The following is a 26,992-nucleotide window of genomic DNA, read 5'->3' as shown; positions in this document are numbered from 1 at the left end:
CAATGCTCTTGAAAATGTTAGTTTATCCAACATTTATTTTTTAACTAACAGACATTACAAAATTAGTTTAATACATTTAATAATTTAACATTTGTCCCTTTACATTAATTGGTTATTTTTACAATATGTATAAGGAAACATTCTAACAGTCTCTAACCAAAATAACAGTAACAACAAAATCTGAATTCTAATATGTGTTTGCTTTTTCAGACCTTACACATGTTCAGTATTTTTTCTCCTAATGAATGTGGACTAAGCAGATTCAGTGGAGCAGGATAGCATGGCTTTTTCAATAAAATTCTCTCGCTTTAATGCTTCTGATACAAAAAGGCAAAACCTAGTGTGAGCAGCCAGCTGAACCTGTCTGTGTCTGTGTCTGTGCATGCATGCTTTCATGGAGGAATTACTCTGTAGGTGCCATTCTAGGTGTTTTCTTAGTCTTAATGTTAAGGTTTCAGGAAAGCATCCTAATTGTCACTCACAGACACAGAAGAGACTTTCACATATTGACCGAAATTATGATAAAACACTTAAAAAAAAGTTATTTTGTGTTCAAGGCTATTTTGTTTGGATTTAAACAATAAAATAATTGAATTGATGTTGATCTTTGACTGCATCATATTTGTGATATTATTTAAAAAAAAATAATAAAGAAGTTGAAAAAAATGGTTTGTTGCTTGAGGGCAATATCATGCCTTAGGGGTTGATTAATGACTCTACTTATAAACTGAAATGATGTATGACTGGGTGATAGTAAGAACACAGGAAGAAAAAACATAGTAAGGTACATGTACCTTTTCCTTGCTTTTAGTCATGAAAACTAACAAATATTTAAGATGTATGCAAATAATTCTTGCAATTTTTAGAGGATCATCCTTCAATGAACAAATTGTGGCAATCCATCCATCTGTTTTCTGTACTGCTTATCCCAGGCAGGGTCATGGGGAGGTTGAGCCAATCCCAGCTCCCTTTGGATGAGAGGTGGAGTACACACTGGATTGGCCAAAAGTAGCATACAGGGTTGACATACCAACTACTGACACACCAAGTGGAACCTCTCATAGAGAGCATTTGGGAAAGGGCAGTCTTTGAAAAAAAAAACTCAGACGGTGATTGGATGAACATTCTGTCTGTCACATCTTTATGGGCCAATCAGAGCAACAAAACACATGACGTCGTAGCCCCTACCAAGGTGTATGTGCACCACTACCGAAGGAGGAAACTCCATACAAAACTGCATAATGTGAACCATGGCGACTGTAGACATGTCAATACACAACTTTTGTCAGTTTTGAAAAGAAAAAAAACTCAGTGCTGTTCTTTGTTCTTCTTTTAATGAAGAAATTTCGTCATGTTCTGATAAAACTGGCACTTTAGCAGCATCCACGCTAATGTCTTCTGTCATAATTGCACCAGCCTTTTGTTGCTGCTTGCTTATGTCACGACTCCGCCACAGCTGAAAGTACTGCCCCTCGTCACTCATGGTCCTGTCACTTTCTAATCGGGCCCAAACAGTTCAAATGGGAGGTTTGCAAGATGGATTTGCTGGTGAGAAACACAGAAACAGTGAATCCATCTGCTTTGCAAGGTCACTTGAAATATGGATACAGCTCAAACCTGCAAGTTATTATTCATCACAAAATACAGACCCAGTACACAAGCTCATGGAGGTTAGTGTTTCAAAAACACCAACCAAATGCTTGGAGCCATTAATCTTGTCACAAAATCAAGCAAAACTTAAATTTAATACATACGTCTGCAGGTGTTTCTCCACATGATTCAAACAACTTATCACCATCTTAAATCCCCTCAGGAACACACACAGTGTATTTTGTTGTTTTAGCTTCAAACAGGTATTTCAAGAACTTTCTATCTGCCTGATCTGGCAGCGTCATGCCCAGATGGCGTCGCTCCATAACAGCTAAGAGCTTGAAATGGGATTGGAGTGAGTGAACAAACAGATCAGACAGGTTTAGCCAGATGATATCCTGTAACTGTGCAACCTAACAGTCAGCCATCTTGTTGTTAGCCAATTAATGGCTCATTAGCCGTTTAGCCTGCGCTCGGCCACTGCAGGTTACAAGGCCACCAAACCTGCACTCCACCCGCTGGCTCAAATCTGATTAGCCTAACGTAATTGGCACAGATCAGATGTTTTCTTTTGCTTTTTAAGTAAGAGGGATTGGGTTTCATTGACTGGAGAGAGATAGAATTTCTGCTGGTAGAGACTGAACACACACCTCCCACAGGTCTTGAGAGTTGAAAGAGTATTTCGGTTTATTTTTGAGCCATTTTAGCTGTTGATATTACACTCTTTCATCACAAATGTCTGTCCGTCCCTACTGTATTTGTTTTTGGTTGCTTTTCAGAGTGTCAACAGAAAAAGCTGCAGAATCTGTGCATGGGTCTTTGCGGATGTATGATATTTTGCAGAGTGTATTTGCCCAGTATTATACAGCATGTATATGTGTAAATGCAGGTTTAGTGTACCCTTTATGTGTTTTCAAGGACGACTGGGACTCTTTTTTCTCTGATCAGTCAGCTCCTGTATTTCTCTGCTCACTTAAAATGTTTGTTCTTTTTGCCAAACACTGGCCCATTAATAGTGCATGAACATTAAAAAAAAAAAAAAAAGAAAATAGAGAGCAAAACTGTAGCAAACCTCCAAACAGTCGAGTGTAAATTTATTTAATATTCTCTGTGCTTTCAGCCCAAGTTGCTCGGCCTGTGCACTATCTAGTCAGATCATGACAGCGGAGATTAATCTGGCTCTTTAAAGAAATATATCACAGAGGATTGTATGCAAAACAACTGTTGGTTGAATGGTACAGGAAAGTGGAAGAAGTGTTTTATTTATGCATCTTTACAGTGCAGTATCTTTATTTTGACTGCATTATGATGACGACTTATTTTTATACAGCTTTTTCTAACCAAAAGGAGGACTCTGCACATTTTGCACACCATATTTGAATCCATGCTAAATCTGTACTCTGTCTGATGTGTTTCATACTCCATGAAATATTCCCATGAGAACCCACAGTCAGCCCAAAGTGGAACAGGATGGACGTGAACTGCACTAACTGAGAGCTAATCAATGTGTTAGTGTTTAACAGTGAGATAGGGAATGGCTTTGTCCAGAGGCCTTTCACATGGTAAGTGAGGCTAATCTCCTGGTATTACTACAGCCAAACCAACCATTTCTAATGGCAAACAGTGGCCTTTTGAAAACCATTCAAAGCTGGGTGTTGTGATAGACTTGATGGAAATTTTCAAGCAGAAATGCAGAATTAAAAAAACAAGCACAGAGATCGTATTTATCTCCATGTCACTACACACAAATAAACTCACACAAAGAGTAGGAGGCCAGGTGGTGTGGTTATACCAGATCTTGCTCTTTGCTCTCTTGAGTGCAATCGGTAACCTGAGCTGTCTGTTTGAATAACTCAGTTATCGCAAAAGCTTCCTTATTACAGAGACATCATGGAGCGCTGCCGTAAACACACATTAGTCTCAGCTTGTCCTGACTGTGTGATGAATATTGAAATACAGCTTTCAAAGTCACTTTCACTGTCTTGAGGTTGCATGTATCAAATAAAACTGGAAGAATTAAAAGTTGTCCAAAGAGCCTTGAGGGCTCAGCTTGTATCCAAAATCTGTCACCAGTGTCATTCAGTGTAACTTAGTCTGTGTGAATGTGTCAGCTGATGGGACACGACAGGCCAGCCCGGGGCCTCCTCATTTAATTAAGGAGCCCGCCTTGATTTGGGAACTCACAACTATCCCGACTCTTACGATATCTCCCGGGGCTTTTTCTATTTTGAACGCTGTTCACTGTAAATTTAGCTTACATGTTTTTGCTTAAGATGTAACCGTAGGGTATCAAATGTTATGCACCACACTGAAGCTAAACTGAGCCTGACAGAGCTTTACACGCTATCACTTTGGCTGATATGTCCTAAAAAAATTGATATCACATTACTGCCCTTTCCCACCATCAGTGTCAACCCCTAAAAATATGTTATTTCTGTCTGTAGTTAGAGCCTGTAGTCATTTGTACTATCTTTGATTCAGATATCTGCTTTAAATGTATTTCACATCAGTGATAACTGGATTTATAATTATTTTAATACACTTTTTTTCTCATACTTTTGCGAAGCTTTGAGTTTGACCTGAAGGCAGATGTGAAAAGTAATTTAACAATTAATGTTATCTACCTCACTGTGCTCATACTGGTGATATTTACAGCATAGAGTCTTGTTATTTGTATCAGGCGTTAAATACTAACATACCGTCAATTCTTCTTTTGTATTCATTCAATAAAATACAAAAGAATGCATAATTTCTATTTGCTGATTTTGCATCTCTACAGAAATGAGTTTTTCATGGCTGTTCAAACTGCTGCCAAAGCTCCTTAAGATCAGCTATGTATCTGATGTAGTACCACATAAGAAAGTTGCCCTAATCTGATTTAAAAAGATCAGATTCAATGTGGCTTTCGCTGTTTACAATGTCAGAAAAAAAATATTAGGTATGAGTCACATTTGAGTGAAAAATTTGTATTTGGGTCACTTTTAACTGCTGTGTGATCATAAGAGGGATTGCATTCATACATTGTAGTTCACTCTGTATTCTCATAATAACAAGTAAACTTTGCTTATTTAGTGGAGATACTGACCTTATTATCTCTTTTTTTTCTGGATTGACAAGATTTTCTTACCGTTTCCTTATTTGTTTTGTTTTTCAAAATTAACTTTATAACGTTTTTATCAGAGGACTGGTGTTGTATGTGAGATAACAAAATAAATAAATCAAGATCCTGACAAAACAACCAAATTTCACTCAATCACAGGAAAACAGATCAGAAATTGAATCATGCCCTCTTATGGCTTCCATACCTCTTGCTCCTATTATCATCCCTATAATATAAAAAATACATCAGCGTTATCACAGATATATTTCACAAAAATACTATGGCTTTTCATGGTTTTATATTTCACAATAAATAAGAAAATGACTGCTCAGTAAATACATCTAAATAATAGAATTAAAGATCAAACACACTAGTGCATTTAAAATAAAACTCATTTAAAGTTTAGTATGCAATACAATATAGGCAATTATTTTACAACTACATGTTCTAGGCCCTATTCTCCCCTATGCCGTTTACATGCTTCCATTATGCAAAGTTATAGAAAAGCACAATTTATCTCATCACAAGCTGGGTTTCCATTACATATTTTCGCAAAATAAAAGCGATATTTCTTAAATTTCGACTAAGTACTATTGCGCTTTGACAGGGAACAGCCTCCCTCTCATTAGGTCTGCTCCCTCTGTTGAGTGTTGTAAGTCCCGGCTGAAACTTACCTTTACTGTTTTGATTTTGAGTCCTAAGCCCAGTGGCCTGGTCTTAGTATTTTAAACAGTTTCATTGATTTTATATTGTTATGTTTTATTATTGTCCTAACTACCTTTTGTTTTATAGCCATGTGAGTGCATTTTGACTTTTCTGTGTGGCTTCTGTCATATACAACACGTCAGTCGTCTGTTGACGTTTTTAAATGTGCTTTATGAACAAATTTAATCGATTTATTGATTGACACTATATTTTGTTAAAGTTTTTCACAGATGGGTAGTTCTAATTTTAAAGCTTTCTTACTTGTGCTTCTGTCACACCATGTGTTGACGCAGGGGCGCCCTCCATGGGCTCAGTTGGGGTATTGCAGCCTCAGAGCGCTTCCTCCCTCTCTCTCTCTCCCCCCTCTGCTGGAGCCGGAGTTGCATTCCTCTCCTGTCCTCTCCATTCACACGCAGGGAGCCGCCGGAGAGAGAGCACCGCCGCTCCGTGACCAGAGAGAAATGTCTCTAAGTTTTGGAATTTAAAACCATGGCGAGGATATCGAGCCTCAGGATCACCTGAACCTGTAAGTACCGTGAATACACCGGCGCGAGGCTTCCTTTTCCCTCCCGTGGAAGGTTTTTTTGTGGAGCCGGCTGAAATATTTAGGTTACATTTTTTTCTCCCTCCAGTGCTCCGTGTGGTGAGTTTGTCGATGTGTTTTCCTCCCGCTTCCCATCATGTCTTGTGCGCTTTCGGGGTCTGCTTTTTCTCCACGAGTTTGAAGAGCTGAAGGCTCCAACCAAGCCCGGCCACCGAGGAGGCACGGAGACGTGTAGAGGAGCGCTAATATCCAGTTTTCGTTTAGGTGTGTGTTCTTATGTGGAGGCTCGTGCTTGTGTTAGCGGTGTGTTGAACGTGCGCCCCGGTGTGACCGCCACCAGTCGGATTAATCCGCACTGAAACTGTAAAACTACGGATTTTAACGGTGCTGGAAGCTTTAGCTTGCATTTGAACCTCTGATTTTGGACATTTTTAAAGAAATGTTTCACGCTTAACACCTGGAACTTGAAAGTAGAAGAAGGTAGGTGTGTTCTCGCAAGTAACGTCAGATTTGGTGCAGTGTGAGGTGAGTTTGGCTGCTTGGTGAACGTCGGCTGCAGTGAAAACGTACTTTTCTGATGTGGAAAAGCGTGTTTTGGCTAATGTGTAAAATAACCTCTTGTTACATGACATGAGCTAGCTTTCAGACTTGTCTTGCTTTTGGTGTTCATAGCTGTTGCATTGCCTCAGAGCAGGAATGCCACCACCACCATGATACATAATTACAGGTATTCACGGAGCTGACACTCACTGTCGCAAGGGTAAATAGTCCGTGGAGAGTGGCGGAGGCTGTCTATGGGTTTACAACAAACATTTGCTTTCTTGTTTGTTCATTCTGACACATTTTAATGTATCCTGTCGTGGCTTTCTGTCTTAAATGGACCTGAGGGAGGAGTTATGCTGGATTTCTCTTGGGAGGTAGACGTGGTCGCTGGCTTAAAAAAAAATCGATTCACCTATTTGCTTTGAAATAATTAGAAATTGTGTTGCTGCAGTGTGAAAAGAGCGTTAATCTGCTAACGAATGGGAGGCAATTTGTGAGCTTTGTTATTCGGCAGCAATTGAATTCCCTCTTTGAGCAGGGCTGGAGTGGTGAGGGCTGTCTGTGGGTGTGTGGAGTGCGCATTGGTTGTCAGCTATTGAAGACGCTCTCATTGCTCTATCGGACTCTCCTCAGCCTTATTTTTTATAATCAAATCTTGGTTAACCAAATTAGACTTCCCACCCTGACCCCACACTGAAACGTGAATTCATTTAGAGTCCAATTTAAATATGTATTCATAAAACATATCAGAGGAGAAGGACATTGACATGTTTGATTTTTTTTTCTTTTTGAAAGAAAAAGGGGGCTTTGGGCAATCAAGAAAGAAATCACTGCAATATTCAGGTCATATTTAAACAGAAATTAACCATGCATTTCCTTGATGGAGTGAAATTAATCTAGTGGTACTGATTGGTGTGCTTTATCTCCTGTGGCACCCCTGCAAGACACAGGCGTTGTATGACTAACATGATAACTCTTTATTGTAAGTGACGTGACCCAGTTTTGCATCAGTTCAGTCAAGCAGCAGCTCCTTATTGACAGTTCAATGCAGGGACCAGCATTCACATGTAAATGATTCAGGATTTAAACCGTGACATGAGTGTTTGTTTAAGAGGTGGTACCCAGTCACAGTGCTGAAATCACTCAGCCACAAACCCGGGTGACATCTCGCCAACTGCACAGCAAAAGTGTACCTAAGTTGTTCAGTCAAAACAAGCATTGCTTTACAAGAGTGTGTGACTGACAGCTAGGAGTGGCAGTCATGTAACCAAACATCAACAGATGACTCCCTTTGTGCAAAGACCGTGCGGTTTAATCACTCTCTCTTTTTTATATTGAGTGGACAGAAAATGAAAAAAGTCATTATCCAGGGTAGCACTGAGTAGAATAATGATTTTTGAACATGTTCTCACATGCTGAAACAACCACAGATTATTATCTGACCTCAATCACAACAGAATTCAGGGAAAATCGTCTCAAAACAATCACACCTAGATGATTATCCCTTCACACTTTCCAAAATGTTCCCACCTTCTACAGCTGAAAATCTTTTTTTGTAACCTTGCATGGCATTTCACATGAAAGTTGCCAGTCCAGCCAGAAAATTACACACAATTTGCCTCAATCGTCCCTAATTATGATACAGATCTGGCCCACAATAGCCCAGCAGTGTCATGAATTTTTGAAAGTCTGCCCTGTCCGGTCTGGCTGCTGCCACGAAGGCTAAAATCCGTGATGTCCAAACTTTGGAATTCGAGCTGACATGTGCACTTTGCACCCCCTTCGCTCCTGCTTTTGTGTGGCTCGCCCCCCTGTTGCATTCCTCTGGACCTTTCATTGAGCGGCATATTTAAAGTCTAATTAGATTGTAGATGGATGACAAAGCAGGAGGGCCAGTGCTGAAGTGAGAACTGAATCCCAACTTGGCGTTGCAGGACCGGCCCAAAATGTTTTAATTTGCTGTGTTTGTTGACAGGTTTTAAAAAGGGAATAAAAAGAAGGGGTTTGATTTGAATTCCATCACACTGATCTCGAGGGACTTCCTCAGCTGGAGTACAAAACAACTTCTCTGGATCAGTGAAATTGTTTATATACGTGAAAGGATTTTCAGTGTATTGCTGTATTCTTAAGGGTACACTGTACTGTGATTCATTGCTTTTATGCAGCAAGCTGATATATATGGGCTGTGCTCACACTCGCAGCGTGTCTCAGCATTGCCAGACTGAAAAATTCAGCTCCCTTTCCAGTTTCCCTTACTGGTTGATGTTTAAAACCAATGTGACAACCTCAGCTTTTTCTCCTCTCTCTGCCTCCAGATTTGTGCTGCCACTCAGGCTTTCTCTCCCAATTTTCCTTCTCGTTTACTGTCAAGAGCCTATCGTTGTCTGCATCTTCCTCCACCCTTCACCACCAGCTCACTCTCTCTATCTTCTCTGTTGTCTTTTCCTCTAATAATTCTCCATTCATTTGTCCTACACCCTTAACTATGGTCTCCTTGCATGCTGGTTGTCTTCTTTCCTCTCTTTACCCATCTATTGTCCTTTTTCTGGGGACATATCAGGCTCCAGTCATCAATTTTTCTCTCGTTCTACACAGACTGCTGGCTTAGTTTTTAAATTCTCCCATTTCTGGTTTTCAATCCGTCCCTGCATTTCTGGGGATATCACTAGTTTAGGCACAGTGAAGCATGTGATACTATTGATAGAGGATCTCCTGTCAGATGGTTACAGGGGTTATGTCACAGATTGTCCCAGACTGAACTCTTCCTACCCATGTGTTATTGAGAGCTTTCTTTACACAATAAGACAATATCTGCTTTCATAGCATGCAGTAGATGTGATTTTATTTTTATTGCATAAGATTTAATTTGTTCTGTTCTTTATAAGAGAGTTAGTTGTGTTGTTGGTGCTTTGTTACTGGTGTCTTATTTTTAACACTTCAGTTTTACATCCCTTTTCTGCTTGTCTATGTTGTCATTTTCGAAGTCTTTCTCAGCCTCATCCAGACCTCTCTGTATTTGAGTGTTTTGACTTGGTCTCTGGGGTTTGTGTGGTGCCCCGAGGCGAGGAGCCACACAGCAGCAGCAATATTAAAACGCACTAAAGAGGGACCAGCAGCAGGGCTGCACCCCAAGGCCCTGTCACATCCACACATCCTCAGACACACATGCACACACACACACACAGCTCTCATGGTGCTAACACCTCTCCAGCCGACAAGCCTTAATATGAAATAAACTCACTCGCCAATACCTGGCGGGCCTGTCTTGACTGACTGCTCAAATAGGAATGACCTCCATTTGGCCCGAATAAGAAGCTCGGATTGAGAGTCAGTGGGCGGTGTTGAACCGCAAAGTGCTGGTGCATTACGAATCATATCAAGGGGTGAGTTTGCAGGTGAGCCAGCAGCAGAAACCCTCATCAGTGCCAATCAGAAGGGAATTTGAAGTCAGACTGAGCTATCTGCAAGCTTCATCACATTTTTAAGAAGGAGGCTGCACTCAGGGCTGGCAATTTTTATTTCAGTCCCCAGAAACTGCCTCGAATTAGAGAGGATGCATGAGGCAAGTGCCAACCCACAGAATCTGAAATGAAAGCTTGGTCTGTGTTGTTTGACACCTTGACCTTTTAAAAAAAAGATATCTTGTTGCATCCCTCACTTCAGATGTTGCCAAATAAATACGACCAACAGAAAATTCCTCAGCCAGAAAATGGCTTTTTTTTCTTTGAGGGAAGCAGCCTTAGTTTCTCTGTCTCTGTCGTGCTCATCCAAGTGAACTGTCTGTTATGTATAATTAATTTTCTCCTCTCTCCCGGTTTATTTTTATCGCCCACTTTTAAGCATTCCTTCAAAGGACCCCTCCCCCGCGTCCGTCCTCCGCAGTGCCTGCTGAAAGTGACAGCTGCTCGGGTACGGGGGATGCTTTTTGAAGCAGGCACTAAAAAGGCCACTCACTCAAGACGACTTGGAAGAGAGAAATCTCTTCGGTTCTGACAGTATCAAAAACATGCCTGCTAATCTGGCTGCAAATTGAAAATAAGTGGCGTCTATCCGCTGCAGCTTGTGCTGCCTGTTGGGGTGCAGAATTGACATGGTCTCCTTTTGTTCAAAGGGTTGTTGATTAGTTTGGTTGAAATGTAAAGTAGAGTGATGAGTCTGACTGAAGTAGGGCACAAAGCGGTTCACTTGTCCCCCATTTTGCAGACACTTGGTATTCTTAAGAGGAGAACAGGATGGGATTTATTTTCTTGTAAAATCAAATTGACGTTCCTGTAATTTTTGGAATTGGCTCTCCTTCAAACCAAAAAAATCCTCCTCAGTTATTGGTTATACGTGACCCCCAGACCCCGACACGTCATCACTTAGATTGAGTTACAGTCGTACTGAAGGTTCAGCCTGAAGGTCCAAACATGCTGTATTGACCCCACTTCCACTTCTGACCCACTGGCCTTGTGTGGAAATCCCACCAACCCCCACAGCTAGTGGGCACAGCCTCGGCGTATGAGGTTTCCCCGCTGGCATGCTAATGCTCTCGTCAGCATTCTGTCCATCTCCCCGCAGACACTGACTCAGACATGCAGCCTGATCCTCAGTTTGCTAGGACATAAAGAAACGGCTTCTCTTGTTGCATTTCCTGTGAAGAAGATCTGCTATCGATCAGGAGGTCATATATCTTCCTGTAACTTTAGCTAACAACTACACCTGTCACCTGTATTGGTCGCTGAATTTAAAGCGATAGTCACATTTGAAGTAATTAGAGTTTACTGGGGAAAAAAATTACACTTTAACTGACTCTGTCATCTTGTTAGTTTGTTTCACATGGAATTATTGTCCTACTCAAACAGCAGCACATTTGTGGATTGTCCTTGTTTATCTATTTCCTGTTTTGAATTCTTACTGCACAGTTTCTGTGCTGAATTGGTCTGAATAGATAGCTGTAATTAAGCAAGCTATGTAGATGTAAACCATGTGTTAGGGTATGCAAATGGGGTGGTGATTATTGTTTTAATTTGAACAGATCTATTGAAAATATTCTGTTCTTTTTGTTGGTAATCAGCCAAAATAAAAACATGCACTTCATCAAAATGTGTGATATCAGTGCTGTACAGTTGGATGGTTTGCTGTTTTTTAAACTTAGATGTTGATGAGCACAGTGAAAAATGCCCCATTTTGGTATTTTTATTAGTAATTTCAGAATAAGTCAAAGCCAAAATTGTATGAATCTTGTTTGAACCATCACCCATTACCAGTCTTTGCCTTTCTTACTTCCTCCCTGAACAAACAACAGCAGTTTTAGCTGGTTCAGTGAGAAATAAAGCACATCCTCGAGTGGATGTATCCGACCCCGCCTGTCAGTATCATGGGCAGAAAGTGTGTGTTGCTGATGCTGAGATAGTCTCAGTGTAGATGAGGGAGCCTACTGGTTGTTTACCGTGCTCACCCAAGTCTGTCTGCCTCTTCAGGCATGTTTGGCTTGTTAATGAGAACCACTGTGTGAGAGAGGAGGCAGCGCACTGTGGGTGTGTGCCTCTGCATGTATTTGCATTGAGATAAGCAGTGCATCTTCAGTGTGCATTTGTTGATGTGTATGCTGGATGCTATCTGAACGTGGCTGTGTGTGAGAGCATGGGCACCCCTCATGTTTAATGTAAGGTAACTGCACTGGGGAGGAGAAAGGAGTTTACACAGACACATAGCCATTTATTGTTGTGATTAATGTTAATGGTGCAGCAACTCATAATTGCTCACTTGCTTTTTCTGCCTTCTCAGTCTCTGTATCTCCTGCTTCTTCATTCTGTCTTCCATCTCTGCCCCTCTCCTTGCTTGCACACACCCTTCTCGTTTGTGTTGTATTTACCAAAGGGAATCTTAAATAATTTAGACAGTCTGTTCTCCCCAGCCCTGTAAATAAGACTAATAGAAGGCGGTCCTTTGAAGAGAACCGCTTGCCCAGGGAAAGCATGGCTGTGGGCTAGCCTATAAATCAGCTAGCTGGCTGTCTGGCCTTTTAACTGTGGCTATGTTGTGGACTAACCAGCACCAGCCTCCGTGTTAGCGGAAGGAAAGGCGACTCACTCAGAGAGGTCAGCAGCAGTATGGTGGTGTCGCCCATCAGGTGGTGATGGGCTGTGCAGATGTGTGTAGGACACAGGTAAGATTACTTTCCCTCTCTATTCCATTAGTCGCAATTTGGATTGTGTTTGTGTACGTGCACGCTCACAAATGTGCACACGCTCCATGGCTCATAAACTACACACACTGATGTCAGCACCTGTAAGTGTGTTTACCAGATGGAGATAAGTGCTCATTTATTCATTTTGTTTACCACTCATTTTTTCCCTTGAGTGCCTGGCACTCTTTGGATGTGGGCTGGTGCTTCTGGCTGGTTTAGTGTGAGTGTGTGTTCGGTGGGGTCGAACAGGCAGATACTTCAGGGAAAATCCGTCGATAAAGGGAAATTTTATTCAACTTTTTCAGCATAACAGAATGGGCAGTTAGCCTTTTAAATCCACTATGTGATTCCACTTCAGCTGCAGAAAGAAGGGTAGATTTTGGACAGCTTTTGCCCCAAATCACTTTGGAGCACTTCCAAGCAAGTTTTACCAATTGGAAATCTAATGGGGCATGTGAAGTTTGGGCCCACCTGAGAAAAACAATCAAAGCTTTAACTAGCAAAAGTAAGAGTCCAATCGTTTTTTGTAGCTTAGCACAGATGCATCAATTTAATATGATTATCAGGTGATATCAGCCCTGTTACAAACATCAGCCACTGGCCAAATAATGTGGCATGAACAGATATCAGTTACTGATATTTTTTAGCCAACTAAATGGTTTGATTTCAATCCCTTTGTCTTTTGCACCAGAATTACATGTCAGTAAAAGTTTTGTAATTAGTTCAGGCTCAAAATCCCTGGCAAATGCTGTCCGAACTGTAAAGCAACCACACGCCACTAGTAGCCACTGTAGTTGCCCTTAATGACTACTGCCTTGCTGCCACAACTGCTAACTGCCTTAGCACGAAAGCATCTTGTAGGAACACTGTGGTTCAGCATTATTTTGATCTAGAAAATGGGGATCAAGTTATCCATCGTCTGTCTGGTTATACTTGCATATAACTGAAGCATTGTGTGATGATATTCAGCACAGGAAAGTGGATGTAACCTGCAAAAGGATTTAAGGCCTGTGGTGCTAGCTGTGCTAACTTTAGCCACATTTTGCAAAACAACTTTGCATTATTGTGGTGTTAAACTGTACAGTGTAAATTTGGTTTACATGATATATTTGTATGAGTGTAGTCTACTAGGCTAGAAGCTGCTTTAGTTTGTTTTTAATGGAAAAGCAAATTCTGTGCCTAGGAACATCACTAGAATTGAGTATATACGGCTGCTTTTAAGTTCTATCTGCTGCAAAGAACTGGCTTTTAACATTAAAAGCATTGCCGCCAGTGTTTCCCCTACCATTTTATTGGGAAAGCGCCCCGCCCTGCCAATGGCAACCCCCGCTCCCCTTGAACATCAAGTCAATTTTATTTAATTGTTTTTTTATATAGCGCCAGATCACAATAGAAGTAATTTAAGAATAATTTTCCTATAGAGTAGGTTTTTACTTGGTCCTTTTATTGAAAAAAAAAAACAAATAGCCCAAAGTTATTTATCCTATTAATATTGATGTATTTAATTTCTTAGTCCTGGTTTTCTGCTCGTTCCCTCTGACTACATGAGCAGAGCTGAGCAAACCGCTCACTGAGCAGAGAGCCCCGCCCCCTCCTCTCTGTGTCAGAGCTGCGGTCACTCAGTATCATGAGAGAGTTTTCTGCGACTGATTTATCCTCTAAAGTTGTGTATGAACCGATGTCCTGATTATTTAATGTCTGAGATAGTTACACGAGAGCTGAATATCGGCGCAAGATTGTAGCAATTGCGCACAATTTCTTAAATTCTCACTACAAGTCTGACACTTGTAATGGGAAACGTGGTCAGAATCAGCGACATTGGGTTTATGTCCGCACCAGCTCCTTCCTGGTCTTCTCACCACGGCAGGCAGAAATACGCACGACCTCTCACAGGTGTGTGGGGGCAGGTGTGCCGTGAATAATGGAGGGGATCAGTTCCTGTACAGACTATGACTGAGCGGCCCCTCTGTGGGTCACCTGATGATCATTTAATCATTTTCAAATTCATTCTTCTGGGATCAATAAACTAGTGGATGGCCCCTTTTGTCCTTTTATTCCTCATGTGCATGTTTCTGGCGCTATTCATGCTTGTAAATAAACCTCGTCAACGTGCAGATTATGACAGAAACTCTTTAACCCTTATAAACGTAGGAGTGTTGACAAAAGATCACACGGGCATAGAGACAACAGGAGGAGACTGAGACATGCATGTGTGTGAATGGAAGAGAGAAAATGAGTAGATAAAGTCAGTGGAGAACAATCAATTATCATTAAGAACATTTACCAAAATACATAATCTAACCTATTATAAATATGTTGTATGTCCCAATAAACGGTTTCCTAAATCATTTGTTTTGGTTGTTAGTTAAATCTTTCAGATGTCAGACTCAATTGCGTGTAGGGATGCCTTTTTGACAGCAGAGGTCAACTTTACAAACTTTACACTAATACTGGTCTGATACAGTCCTAAAGTTACTCCTGATGAGGCAGGAAGGCAAAAAAGTGTATTTCCAGATAGATAGAATCAGATGAACACCATGATTCCTGTAAGAGTTTGTGTTGGTGTCTGGCTCCCTCTCGCCCTTCCTGCTAGAGCGCCCCCCCCCGGAGGCCGGGTGCTTTCTGACATTTCTGGTTTTGAAGCGTGTTTTGGATTAGGATTGTTTTGAGTGTGGAATCGTTTCTGTATTAGAAGCGCGTTTGTCGTTCATGAATTTGTTCTTGATTCTTGGAGAGTGTTTGGTCAGTTGCATCGTGTCTCCCCTTTTGAAGTTCATTTGGACTTTTGATTGCATCTCAAAAGTTGAAGCATTTCTCTTATTGAACCAGTTTTCTTTCATTTAGAGTGTGTCTGGCTTTTGCAGACCGTTTACTCTTACCGGCCACCATGGAAAGTAGTGTTGGAGCAGCTCTGAATATCCTACACCACCTCCCTCTTAGACCTCCTTTCTACAGTCTCATTGTCAGTGCCCTCTTTTGTGCTCCTCTCAAAGGGTTAAAGAGGGAGAAGTGATGAGTAGCCCGCCGAGTCTGGTCTCCATTGTGTGTTGGCATTGTGCCACTGCATAGCATGTCGACCAGAGACACATGTACAAGAGACTTTTTTTCTATTCACAGGCACTACAGTTACTCAGTAATACAAACCTCACCTCCTGCAAAACGATGCAAATACTAACCAAAGGTTTGTTTTGTTAGCAGGCTGATGGCAACACTGACATATCATTGGTCGCTCCATGCAAAGGGACTTGAATGAAATTGAAAGCTGTCATTGCTTCTTCATTGGCCTTAAATTCCCTTTTAAGGGTGGTTTGACCGTTTGCAGCACCATCCTCTAACATGCAGCATGTTGAGGAGAGGTTTTTGGAGGCCCCTGGTTGTTTTATCCTCCTCTCCCTCAGTGGAACCATGTGCAACGGGACCATAAAACCCTCATTTCCCTCTCTTCCCTCCCATAGCTTGTTAAGAAGAAAACCACTTGACAGCGTGTTGTGCAGAACATCGGCCACTGCTCAGCCTAATTATTCCAGCAGACCTAGGCTCCACCCTGCAGTGGCCTAAGTCCCCGGGGTGCATTTAAAGTTGTGTCTCCCTCCTCGACCCCCTGTGGAGGAGAGGCAAGCAGGGCAGGGGGACCCCAGGAGTAAGCACTCCTGATCAGACAATGGTGGCGATGGTAGGGGGTTGGGTGTTGATTGTAACCAGAAAAAGAAGAAGAACAGGAGGGGGAGGAGGCAGCCTTCAAACTGGAATGAGGGCTGGTATAGGAGGAGGCCAAAGGTTAGACTGATCCCTGCTTTAAAGGTGGAGTGGGGGCATGGAGGTTTTATTGCCAGAGCTCTGTTGTTGCTTTTTGCCCAGCTTGGGGTGAAACCTTTGAGCTTCTGCATGGGGGAGGAGAGTTGAGGTAGGCGTGGGTGCGAGCTTCACATTGCTGTCCCATGATGGCTACAGTTGTGCCTGGTGACCTATGACCCTGGCCCTCTCTCCCGCACAGGTCAGAAATGTGCTATTTCACCCATGAGGAGAGGGAATGTTGTAAAAGAGCGTCTAATGTTGTTGCTCACCGGTTCTCTATTACTATTTTATGAGTTTGTTTGTTTTCCCGGCTGGCAGATCTTCCTGGATGGATAAGGAGGCAGAGCATGTGATGAAGCGAGCTAACATTAAGGAATGCGTCAGTGATACAATTCAGCTCTTGACGGGCCGCTGCATTCCAAATCAAATGGGGTGTGTAACTTGTGACTGGTGTGATGTGCTGATGCATGGCAGCTGGGAGGAGTTGCTTCCTTTCTCTTGGGGCTGCCTCTTTCCCTCCCCTCCCCCGCATCACCAAGATCCATGATTTCCTTGGTTCCCGACTCAAGTGGAGGAATGTGGCTGTTCTAGTTGATCAGCTTGGCTCTGTTTCTACCCAAGTGTGACCTCATTTGGCTCTCGAGATCAGCATGAAATGCCCTCTGGTGTACCAGCAGACTCTGTTTGCCCTCTGACACAAAACAGTTAGTAAAAGTCTGACTGGATTTTCAGGGCAGCTGAATGTTGTGTGCTGCTAAAATTTATAACGTAATGATTAACACTGACAAATAAGAATGAAACACAAATTCTACCCCCAAAAACGTTTTCAACCATGAACCTTTTGCATCCTCTGTAATTCATGACTTTTCTCACTTCCAAACTACTAAAGAAAACACATTATAGATCCACTGCCACATGTGCTATTGAGAAAACACGACCCAAGCTGTTTTTAGCTCATTCAAGAGGCACACCTCATCCTGCCCTCGGCAATCAGCGCCGCAGTCAAACTTGGCCACAGCACAGACACATTTTCAAAAGTAGCCCGTCTCCCAGTCTGCTTGTAGCTGCATCAACATAAAAGCCTCGAGCGTTTAGATTTGTGAAAGGGCGGGATCGAAGAAATCTGAACAAAATGATGCCAGAGCGTGCACCTCGGCCAGAAAACAGCGGAGGGAAAAGAAGACAACAGAGTGAGGGAGGGAGGGATCTTGGCAGCACTGGCTGAACTCAGAACAGCAACAAGGCAGCTTGCACCAAAGAATAATAAATAATGTTGTAGGGAGAAGCTGTATGTGGAAAAAGAGAGTGTGGGGGGAAGACGGATGACAAAGACTCAGAGAAGCTGTGTCAAACTTTAATTAAGGCCTGAACACAGCATCGAAACAGCTGCTGCTGCTCGCACCACCCCGGCTTTACGGCTTTTTTATTTGGAAGCCAAACAGATGTTGTGAGGGGGTGGCGATTTTATCGGACGAAAAATTTGGTTTCAGGGAAGAGGCGGAAATTAAAATCTCTCACTCTTTAGCCTGGTGATTTCAGGGACTTAATGCTAAGGTCCACTGATCACAGTAATGATGCCTATGACCCTGCTATAGCTTGTTAGCTAGCTCACCCACATTACAGTTTGTTTGAGTTCTTATAGAGACATCTTTGTCTCAGTTTCTGAGCTTGCAACCACAAATTGGACCTCCAGCCTAACCACAATGTGCAATGATCAGTCAGTCAGTCAGTTACTTACTGACTGACTTACTTACTTACTTACTCAGACACAGACATTGCCATGTGTAGGGCTGACCTCAGCGGTCAGCCAAAAATGTCTGTCATAAACAGACATTTTTGGCTGACTGAGACAGAGGCAGACAGAGAGATGGTCTAGCTCATTCACCTTCTTTATCAGAGTATCTCTCTCCCTCTTTTTCATTCTGTCACACTCTCCTATGGAGGACGTGATGAAAATGGCTGTTTAATCATGCAGAGAGGTCAACCAATCAAAGGGTCCAGACTGAGTGATTTAAGGGCCTATTCAGAGCACAGCTGGAGGGACACGTAGAGGGAGGGTGACAGAGAGAGGGACGGGTTGGGGTTTGATTGTTGCATGATGCAGGTCAACTCTCATCCACTTACCACTGGTCTGCTCTCACTAATAATCATCTCTGATAGATTGATGTATAGGCAGAGAGATAAATGGGTGGAGCGGGCAGAGGGCACATAGTCAGAGAGATGGGCACATTAGCGAGACGACCTGCTGGTGATGAGATTCAAACATACTCCCCAAACTCCCACGACCTCATCACCAAGAGAAAAGCCCCACGTCTTCTCATATTAACTTTGTCAGGCAGCTTTCACTGTAACTGCAGAGCTCACTACCCCACAGCCTCTATCACACACACAGACACACGTCGTCTGCAGACAAGGCAGTTCTCACCTGAATGTCAAAGGGAGAAGATGACAGATGGTTGGGAGGAGCAGAGGAAGTAAAGGTAGACGGAGACGATGTTTCTCTTCTGAATCTGTCTCCCCTGTCTTGTGCTACTTCACACAATCATCCATCCTGATGTCTATCTCATGATAATGACCTTATCACTGTAAAGTTTGGCTTTTATACTAAACAGAGCTAAAATACATATTTGTGATCCCACACCCTCGTATGCTGCTTTGTAAACACTAAAACTGAAGTACACTTTTACAAGAGCTCATTTAATTCTGTGTACTCAACAGGATTAGCTTGTTTCAATGTCATCAGAGCAGTTACAATGATGTTTTACTCTCAATGTTGAACTAAGCGAACAACTTAAGTGTTTCTTTATGTGCTAACCTTAGGAAAGGTTAATGCAGTAGCTCCTGCTCTGCTAGAGTTATGAAGTTGATAAGAGTATCAAAAGAGTGGGATTAATGGCCAAGAGTTAAGAAGTTTTAGCCTTTATAGACCATAATATTGGAGTGTTAGTAGTAATTGTAGGTGCATCAACTTGAGTTGTAACCTCTTTGAGGCCTTAATAGAAAATACAAGGTATGGCTATTAAAAATAAGCCCAATGCTGTAGTACAATAAACATTTCTCAGTGTCTTTCTCCTTCAATCTCATCTCCTTCTGCTTTGACACACCTCTGCATTCAGGTCTTCCACTGGTCAAAGCAGTGCAGGAGGTCTTCTTCAGCCTCAGAGCCGCCATCTATTTTCTCTTAACTTCTGACGCAGACTCCAAAAAGAAAAAGTCACGCAGTGCTAGATCAGGTAAACAGGGAGTACCAGCACTGTGATTAGTTTTTGGACCAGAAACTGGTTTACAGGGAGCACAGTGTAATTTGGCGCATTGTCTTGAGGAAGAATGAAACATTTTTTCCATAACTCTGGTCTCTTTTCCTCAGTTTTTCTAGAACCTGTTGGTGATCGTGTGGATTCACTATTGAACCTTGCTGGACCAACTCCTCCAAAATTATACCCCTAATGTCAAAGAAAACAATCAGCATACTCCTGAATTGGACTTGCATCGTTGTGCTTTCTTCATCATTGGTTACGATGGTGTTTTCCAATGCATTGACTGCCATTTTGTCTCAGGATCATATTTAAAGATCTAAGTTTCATTGCATGTAATCACTCCTTCTAAAAAAATTGGGTTTCCGTCAGTTTCCTCCAAAATGCCTCCACAAATTTGCTGGCATTACTGGAAACTTACAGCAGTTCTGCGTGAATACCCAAGCTTTAATAGATAACTCTCAGTGTGACTGTGAATCACCTGGTTTATCCTCATAAGCACAGCCTCATTATTTAATAGCCTTACCTTGTATGTGAGGTCACGCTCTGGTCATAAACTGACTGTTGATATTAGCAGAGTCAAACTCTTCCTTTATCTCTCCAATTTTGTCTTCCTTTGTGGAAGAAATTTCCTTCTGAATATTAATCATGATTATATTTAATAGTTGAAGAAAATCTCCATTTCTGTGTATTTTACACAATGCCTGCATCAAAGACAGTAGCAGAATAAATGTACTAACTGTTGTTTTCTTGGTCTACATGTGAGTGTAATGTAATCTTTTGCTGCCCGGCCTGGGTGTGGTGCGTCTTTTCGTTCACATGAAAGATGGAAAGGAATTTCCCCGGGTCCTGACGGGGGTATTACCTGATCAACTTTATTGAGTCAACAGTATTGACTTCAGCTCCTGTTCACTCGTCACCCTGACATGGCAATTTTCCACAAGGTTTCTTTTGGGAAGCTAAATGTTTGAAAGGGATGTCTGTCACTCCTGCCCTGTATTTTTTGCCTCACCGTCTCTCCTCAGTGCTTTAGCTGTTTCCTGACTTCTCTGCGCACATCTCCTTTAAAACAGAGTATTTGTGTGCCATTTAGTTGCCTCACCACAGTTAACACTGTGACCAATCATACAGAGTGAGTATTTGGCTGCTTCTAGGTTAGCTAAATTAACAACCTGCTAAGTACCTTTGTGGTTTGGATTCATTTGGTATTCCCTAATGCATGACCTGGCTTTTCCTGCTGAGGGAGTTTTAAAACAATTTAATTTTTAATATTGCAGCACTAAAACAGAACAATTATAACTGTATGTGTAGCAGTTGTGCAGACAAAGACAACCTGCTGTGAGGGTGGGAGAGAATTTTCTGATCAAGGTTAGAGGATTCAGATAAATCTAAAGATGTCAACGTAAAAATGGAGATTGAACTGGAGAATTCAGAGTCAGTTTATAAATGTATAGAGCTTCCTTACTAACAGTTTCTATGTTGATACCTTTAAAGGAAAGACATTCACTAATGTGGCTGCTGAAACATTGACTTTTTATAATGCTGTGATTCTGAAAACAAAAATTGTGATAAATCAGCATCATGCATTTTCAATCTGTAGACTGAATATTTACAGCTCCCTTTCTATGATCGCCTGTGTTAAATGCTCTAACAGGTATCTGTCTGTCTGACAGCTGAAGTATTGGTTGAGTTGGTGTTACTTGGTGCAGACTGAAGCTCTGCCAGTGCGTCTGATCCAGCCAATGAGTTTGCATTGTAGAGTACCACTCCAGCAGATAGCTGGCCTCTTGCTCTCTTTCTCTTACTCTCTCTCTCTCTCTCCCTCCCTCCCTTCCCATCGCTCTGACCTTGCGTTGGCGTGTGCTGATGAGCGCTGAGTGGATACACTCATAAGAGGTGTGTGCGCACGTGTGAGCGCCGGAGAAGCCGTGGGAGCTCCATTTGTTGTGTAAATGCGAGCCGCTAATTGACTGCCGGGCACGCAGCCTCTCCTTCACCGGCTGAACCCTGCCCTCCGCCGGGTCCTGGGGATCCTGCCAGGGGAATGTTTGCCCCCCTCGCACACACACATCCACGCGCTCGCAGCCCCCCTCCCCCTCTCTGTGGAGCAGGCCTGGCACGGGGCCAAAGTGAGGATGGGCACAGCGCGGGCCTCTCTGCTCTCTCTGTTCGTGTCTGTCTCTGTGCTCCTTTTTGAAAGCTCTACTCCATTACTCATGATAACACCATGTGCCTTTTGACACTGATTTTTACAATGTCTTGTTTCAACAGTTCTCTCTTTTTTTTACCAATGTCCCAGTCATTTCATGTATTTTACCTCTTTCTAGTCCATCACCTCAAATCTTTAATATGATTCTCTCTTTTGTCAGTTACACATGTTAATAATGTCTCATATGAAATCCTCCCTCTTTACATTAAAGGCTGCTGTAGGCCCAGTGCACTGTAGCCACAGTGATGGTATCAGTTTTAGCCTCAGTGGTAAGCCCACATGAGACAGTTAGCCCAGCTGTTGGCTGGCTAGAGGCCCAGATCTCACACACACAAACACAAACACAGTGCTTTTTATGTGAGGCTGGATGAATTAACAGGCCCTCACTGTAGATAATGCCCCTTTGACCTCTCTACTGAGTGTTTGTGTTGCTCTCCACTTTCACATACAAATGCCTACATTCATCTGTCTGGGTTAAGTCGGTATTTGAAAGATTGACGTATGCATATTCTTTATATTTATTTGTCATTGAGCTTGAATAACCACTGCACCAGCTGCTGCACCTCCTGTGACACTAATAGCTATGTGACCACATACGTCAGAAATCACAGTTATGATGTATTGCTCTTCAAGGCACATTTTAATTCTTACATTGTGTGAATTTTATGGTTTCTTTGGTTCTTTTTTCTTTTGTTTCATGTTTAATTCATTACAGGCTGTACCAGCTATCACAGGTAGTTCTAAAGAACACAAGGTAGAAGAAACAATGACTTGCATTTCTTTTCTTTCAAAATGCATTAAACAAATAATGCAACCTGGACCTTTTTGTGCCTGTTAAATGGAAGATGCACTAAACTAAAAGAAGTGGAATGCGTTTAATTCAGTTGTTTGTTACCAGTTGAAGCAACATTTTAAAGTCGACCCATTGTAAGAGCCAAAAAGTTAGTATTTCATGGGTTATTTCAAGTGTACTTTTTCTGTATGGTCAGCTGGTGTTGCTGCATAGGTGCAGCTTAGTTATAAAAACTACGGATCATATATCAGGGTCAGGTGTGTGATCCCAGAAGGGCTAAGGATTTTGACCCAAGCACCAGTTGTATTTCACATTGAGTTGGAAGTTTATGCTATTGTTTTCTATGTTATGGACATGTCGCCTTGGAATATTAATAAAATGAATCTGTTTTAAGTGTACTTCTGCCTGGATGATTGTCAGCAATGCCACAGGCACGCCCTCAAGTAAGATGTTTGCAACCTGTAGCCTTGGCGTGTCAACCAGGTCACTCCAGGATCAGACATCTCATTAGCTCAGAAGTGGACTGATCTCCTTTAACACCCACATTTTTCTTTTCAGAATGAGTGTTATGAACCAAGTAGTGCTGGGAAATACTGCCAGAAACAAACATGAGTCAATGCTTTCTTGGTTTTGCCTTTATTTAGACAGGACGACTCAAGAGAGACAGGAAATATGGGGAGAAAGAGTGGGGGGAAGGCATTCTCCAAACAGCACATAGACCGGGAATCATTCCTGTGACCATTGCGTTGAGGATTATAGCCTCTGTACTTTGGCCCCTGCTCTTCCCACCAAGCTAAACTGGTGCCCAAGGCAATGCTTTCTCTTGGCTGGGACTTTTGATACTTCAGAAGAAAGCCTGCAACCAAGAATATGTGCAAATTGTTCAAATTGGTGCTGCACAGGGATTCATTTCCTGCTACATTAGACTAACTTTAAATCTACCTCCTAATATAATGCCAGACACTATTTTTGTTTATATTTCCAAGTATTTTCCTTCAAGTATTTGATTATAAACCTCTGAAAACTCATGCCATGCTGGGAATATCAAACCCAAGGACACGAAGGACATGCTTTTACAAAGAGTGAGACTAAGTAAGGAACTTAAAAAATTGTTTTTTTAATACAGCAAATTTAGATTTTACAACTTTTTCAACTGATAACTCATGTGTATGGGTCTTAAGTAATGTTGTTGACCAATTCTGGTCCAAATCTTGACATACGTGTTCATTATAAATAAACTGTTAAAACTATGTTAGAAATATGCATAGTTCCACTGCAGTTGAACTTTTCCTCTGGCTGATCTGGAGGCAGGTGATGAGTGAGTGTGGCATCGACTTTATGATGTTCTTGATGCACCTTAGCTGAAACAGAGGAGATATTATACTCTATTTTCAATATGATGAAAAATACTACTGCAAACAATTCAAATACTATAACCTCTACCAAATGTTATTGCCCATGTTACAGAAGGCACATTTTCCCTGAAGGGTATTGCCAAATTGTCTTTTGCTTCACATGGCTGAAAAATACCACAGCAGTAGCTCTCGGGGCAAAGAATCCATGACAAGTTTATCATTGGCGCTGAACTGAGGAAATGCAATCAAAATCACAATAGTTATGTGGGATAAAAGTACACATACACCCCGATCAGACCTCCTGTGTGCAAGTTTTCCCAGGCCAGTCTATTGTTCTGCTGAGGTAAACATCAGGGCGCACAGAGAGAGGAACAGACAAACAATAAACTGACACACTCTCCTGTAACTCTCTGTTTAGACTGCAAACACACAAAACCAAGCGTGCTAGTGTGTTTGTGTCTGTGTAGGCAGTCCAACAGTAAACTGCAGGCCTGAGAATGGCAGAGAAGGTCGAGTTGCAGCTTTGGACTTTGTGTGTAAAAATGGAGTCTTGCTGATTTCTTGTCATAAATCTTCCTACAGTTCAAAAAAATCCAAATGCTGACTACGTCACTTTTCCATTGTTCAGAAATGAGAAATTCAGGGAATTTTTTTTGAGATTCTGACAGGAAGGTATCCACACTCAAATCCTTTGTTATGCTTGGTTTGATATTTGTCTATAGCAATTGCCTTTATAAAGTAGCCAACACTTAAATGTGAAGTACAATTATTTTAGGCACTGGATGGCAGCAAATGAGACACAAAGAGACACAAGCAAAGGACTTAACATCAAGCTTGCCACTTATGCTCCCGCGACAACAACAATGGGATTAGTGGGCACGCTAAATAACTAAGGCCGAGGCCAAGCCTCTTATACTGTCACAAGGCTCTTTTTAATGTATGTTAATATGGTCACCAGCCATACTTTAATACAATAAATGCATAAAAGTGCATATTAACTGCTTTCTGGAAAACAATAGACATAAACATCCCAAGAGAAGTAACCACACTATTTCTTAGAAGATATTACAGTTTATACTGAAACTAAGTAACGTTAGAGAACATTAGATACAGCATGGAGGGTTTCAGAATGTCATAAGTGTCATATTTCTTTGTGTTTACATTTCAGTAAAATGCACTGAACCAGTGGAGAAGTTAAGTTTTTAAGTTGCCCAACAGGTCTGATTCACTACAGCAGCAGTTTAACTGGAACATCAAGTTACCACAAGTTTGGACCAAAACAAAATTAGAAAGGAGAGTGGGATATATTGGAGCTGGCCTATCTCTATCAAAGACCATTTGAAACAAACCTATTTCCTGTTTTGTTCCCCACTGTAATCCCCACCTCTGCTGAGCAAATAAAGCTTATTGAATGGTATTGACTGCATGCAGAAGCAATGACGAAAGAGGGAGATACAGAAAACTACAGGGTGGCTGGAAAGTGGAGCAAGGGAATGCAAGGCAGAAAAAAGGAAGCGTGGAGTAAAACACAGAGTTTGGGGGGGGTAAGGGAAAGGGGAAAAGAGCAAATTGCTCTTCCCCCCGCTAGCTGCACCAGCAGTATTGCAGCCAGACAGGCATCGCTGAATCTGAGTCAGCAAGACTTGAACTGGGGCCCTAGCTGATAGCCCCAGGGCCGTGCAACACACACACTCACAGACACGGTGTCAGACCTGTCGCCCTGCTCTCCTCAGCCCTCCAGCTTCAGCCCTAACTATAGCTGTTCAGCCAACCACTCTTAATTAGTAGCTGCTGCTGCCCTGCCCTGGCGCCACTGTGGTAGAACCCCATCCCCATGTTCTCTGTGCGGTGGGTTTCGTTTTGTGTTTACACAGTGCATCAGCTGCGGTCCTTCCTCTGTGCAGCCTTTTCAGTGTATATGTATGCTTTTCCTGTGATATACGTGTGTGAATAAACCTCACAGGTGGAACAGCAAAAGTAGAGATTACATACTGCTGTGTTGGCTCAGCACACACTCTGGGTTTGTGCATTCTATTGTTGCACCACATGCTCCATCTCTTTAAGTCTCTCCATCTTTTTCCTTTTGACGCTCAAGAGAGCTGCCGCTTTTAAGCTGCCATCACAGAGGAAAACTCAAATGCTTTCTTAGTGCCACTTCTGGAAGATCACATTGAGTTAGTGCATGAGAGGAGACGTGCTCTGAGAGGCTAAAGAGACTCAAAGATTGTCAGGGAAACCTATATTTCCTCTATTTCCAATGTTCAGGGAGTGCTTTAGTAACAGACTGTTGGCTTTCAGGAGATGGTTTCAGGATCCTGTTTCACTGTTGTTCTTGTTGAGGTTTATGCTTGTCAAGAGAGCCAAGTGTGTGTTCTTTTGTGTGCACATTTGTGTGTATTTACTGCTTAAATACTTGGCCTGACTTCAAGACCACAGGAGACAAAGACAGTGCTGCACACGATACTCCTTTAACACCACTTCCACGCTCTTGCAGCTCCATACATGTCCCCCCTCTGTGATTCTCATTGAATCCTGTCATGTTCATAGTGCACTCGGTGGTGAGGGTCCTTTCCAAACTGTGGATCTGGCTGACACTTCCCTGAGGACCTTAGGTACAAACACAAATGGAATAACCCTTCCAGCCAGCCTCTGGCCTGCTAATGAACACCATGTTACAACAGGAGAGATAAAAGAGAAGACTAGCTTAGCTCAGCACAGGAAACAAACACAGCTGGATAACAGTCAATGAGAAACTTTAAACTAGTGCAACATGCATGCACTCCATGCACACGCATTCATATCTGCTCCAGGACAAACACAGGCCGCAACACAGTGACCCAATTCATTGCCATTGTCGCCCTTTTCACTCCGAGGTTGGATCTAGGCCACATGGACTCGTGCTGGCTGGACAGAGCACCTCAAGCGTCGCCCG

At 42.2% G+C, this 26,992-nt stretch overlaps 1 protein-coding gene across 4 annotated transcripts in view; it reads left to right on the top strand.

Annotated features, from left to right (window-relative positions):
• Nucleotides 1–5,757: 5,757 nt before the first annotated feature.
• LOC121503357 (plexin-A1-like) overlaps nt 5,758–26,992 on the top strand; it is a 262,690-nt gene continuing 241,455 nt past the window's right edge. The window contains exon 1 of one of the 4 annotated variants that reach the window (XM_041777706.1): nt 5,758–5,921. The gene's annotated coding sequence lies outside the window, so the exon portion shown is untranslated. The remainder of the gene's footprint in view (nt 5,922–26,992) is intronic. The other 3 variants (XM_041777716.1, XM_041777725.1, XM_041777733.1) reach the window with 3 other exon arrangements.

Source organism: Cheilinus undulatus, linkage group 3 (assembly GCF_018320785.1).
Source record: "Cheilinus undulatus linkage group 3, ASM1832078v1, whole genome shotgun sequence".
In the NCBI taxonomy this organism is placed as follows: domain Eukaryota; kingdom Metazoa; phylum Chordata; class Actinopteri; order Labriformes; family Labridae; genus Cheilinus; species Cheilinus undulatus.
The sequence above is the reverse complement of the archived record's forward strand: the minus strand, read 5'-3'. Positions and strand labels throughout refer to the sequence as shown.